Here is a 3,250-nt window from a genome sequence, read left to right on the forward strand (position 1 = left end):
ATATGTAGACCATGTTTCAAAAAAGTGGGGGGGTAATTACCCCCCAATACCACCCCCTGGCGCCGCCACTGCCCCCAATTGAAAAATGAATTTCCGCCACTGACACGACATCGCCACAGAATAAGAATTACCACAGAATTCTCATTCTGTGAAATCACGTTCCAATTATGCGAGAAACGTGACGACAATCAAGCGACGAGAAACATTTTGGTAACAACAAGCAGAACAATCCAGTAACAACCCAGTAACAAACAGAACAACCCAGGGACAAGCAGAACAACCCAGTAACAAGCAGAAATGTGAATTAATTGTTTAGTAAATGAAACATGGGGGCTTTTATAATCAAACTCTCTGAAATTCGTGTTGGCTAGCAGGGGCGGACTGGCTGATCGGGCTATTCGGACGATCGCCCGAAGGGCCGGTCGGTTTGAGGGCCGGCTGATAAAAGTGCCAAAAAACTAGATTAAAAAGTGAATGCGAGGCAAAAAAGTATACCCAAGCGTTGATCTGTTTGCCTTGAATTTTCAGAGACTTTGTGGGAATGAATAAATATACACGCAAGTACTCGAGAACCATTAAAATTACGAATTCATTATTGTCACCGCAGCCCAGACACACTTCAGGAAACATGTTATTGTTATATTTTGTTACATGTTATTGTTATAAACTGATTGGTTAATATCAGCACACCAGAACGAGAATGGGGCGCACTAGACCAGACTTTTATTTTACATAAGTCTGGTATTTTTGTATTTTGAGTGAACAGTGGGTTGCGTGATTGACAAAATTGGAGAAAATCCTAAATTGTGGAATGAATTATCGCAGCGCATTTCTGCTTTTCGCTATTTTATGTGGCGGCTGCCTACTTTTACAGTACAGATTGAGCTATGTATCCATATCGAGATGTTTTTCTCAAAAAGGGTATGCAACTTTGTTATAATGTTAAATATACGGAGACGGTTTATTTTGCATATTTCAGATGTAAGCCTACATTTGTAACAGCATGGTAACACGACAGAATGACGGAAATTGCGGGGGTGTGGGGGGCGGTCGCCCCCCAGGTTTTGCTAAATTGGCAATTTTGTCGGTAAAATTGCTTGCTTTGTGGGCATTGCCCCACCCCCCACTCAGTGGCGGCGCCAGCTACTGCCGAGTGGGAGGGTAATAGGCGTAGCCAGTGAGACCACGCCCTAATCGCCACGTTTCAGTGCATTGTACCAGGTCAAATTACCTTAGGAAATATGATCTACCCCTACTTAGTGCTTTTTAACTCGTTTTTAAACGAAATATGTAGACCATGTTTCAAAAAAGTGGGGGGGTAATTACCCCCCAATACCACCCCCTGGCGCCGCCACTGCCCCCAATTGAAAAATGAATTTCCGCCACTGACACGACATCGCCACAGAATAAGAATTACCACAGAATTCTCATTCTGTGAAATCACGTTCCAATTATGCGAGAAACGTGACGACAATCAAGCGACGAGAAACATTTTGGTAACAACAAGCAGAACAATCCAGTAACAACCCAGTAACAAACAGAACAACCCAGGGACAAGCAGAACAACCCAGTAACAAGCAGAAATGTGAATTAATTGTTTAGTAAATGAAACATGGGGGCTTTTATAATCAAACTCTCTGAAATTCGTGTTGGCTAGCAGGGGCGGACTGGCTGATCGGGCTATTCGGACGATCGCCCGAAGGGCCGGTCGGTTTGAGGGCCGGCTGATAAAAGTGCCAAAAAACTAGATTAAAAAGTGAATGCGAGGCAAAAAAGTATACCCAAGCGTTGATCTGTTTGCCTTGAATTTTCAGAGACTTTGTGGGAATGAATAAATATACACGCAAGTACTCGAGAACCATTAAAATTACGAATTCATTATTGTCACCGCAGCCCAGACACACTTCAGGAAACATGTTATTGTTATATTTTGTTACATGTTATTGTTATAAACTGATTGGTTAATATCAGCACACCAGAACGAGAATGGGGCGCACTAGACCAGACTTTTATTTTACATAAGTCTGGTATTTTTGTATTTTGAGTGAACAGTGGGTTGCGTGATTGACAAAATTGGAGAAAATCCTAAATTGTGGAATGAATTATCGCAGCGCATTTCTGCTTTTCGCTATTTTATGTGGCGGCTGCCTACTTTTACAGTACAGATTGAGCTATGTATCCATATCGAGATGTTTTTCTCAAAAAGGGTATGCAACTTTGTTATAATGTTAAATATACGGAGACGGTTTATTTTGCATATTTCAGATGTAAGCCTACATTTGTAACAGCATGGTAACACGACAGAATGACGGAAATTGCGGGGGTGTGGGGGGCGGTCGCCCCCCAGGTTTTGCTAAATTGGCAATTTTGTCGGTAAAATTGCTTGCTTTGTGGGCATTGCCCCACCCCCCACTCAGTGGCGGCGCCAGCTACTGCCGAGTGGGAGGGTAATAGGCGTAGCCAGTGAGACCACGCCCTAATCGCCACGTTTCAGTGCATTGTACCAGGTCAAATTACCTTAGGAAATATGATCTACCCCTACTTAGTGCTTTTTAACTCGTTTTTAAACGAAATATGTAGACCATGTTTCAAAAAAGTGGGGGGGTAATTACCCCCCAATACCACCCCCTGGCGCCGCCACTGCCCCCAATTGAAAAATGAATTTCCGCCACTGACACGACATCGCCACAGAATAAGAATTACCACAGAATTCTCATTCTGTGAAATCACGTTCCAATTATGCGAGAAACGTGACGACAATCAAGCGACGAGAAACATTTTGGTAACAACAAGCAGAACAATCCAGTAACAACCCAGTAACAAACAGAACAACCCAGGGACAAGCAGAACAACCCAGTAACAAGCAGAAATGTGAATTAATTGTTTAGTAAATGAAACATGGGGGCTTTTATAATCAAACTCTCTGAAATTCGTGTTGGCTAGCAGGGGCGGACTGGCTGATCGGGCTATTCGGACGATCGCCCGAAGGGCCGGTCGGTTTGAGGGCCGGCTGATAAAAGTGCCAAAAAACTAGATTAAAAAGTGAATGCGAGGCAAAAAAGTATACCCAAGCGTTGATCTGTTTGCCTTGAATTTTCAGAGACTTTGTGGGAATGAATAAATATACACGCAAGTACTCGAGAACCATTAAAATTACGAATTCATTATTGTCACCGCAGCCCAGACACACTTCAGGAAACATGTTATTGTTATATTTTGTTACATGTTATTGTTATAAACTGATTGGTTA

The sequence above is a fragment of the Rhopilema esculentum genome, chromosome 20 (assembly GCF_057945365.1).
Source record: "Rhopilema esculentum isolate cy_ngs chromosome 20, ASM5794536v1, whole genome shotgun sequence".
NCBI classification, from domain to species: Eukaryota; Metazoa; Cnidaria; class Scyphozoa; order Rhizostomeae; family Rhizostomatidae; genus Rhopilema; species Rhopilema esculentum.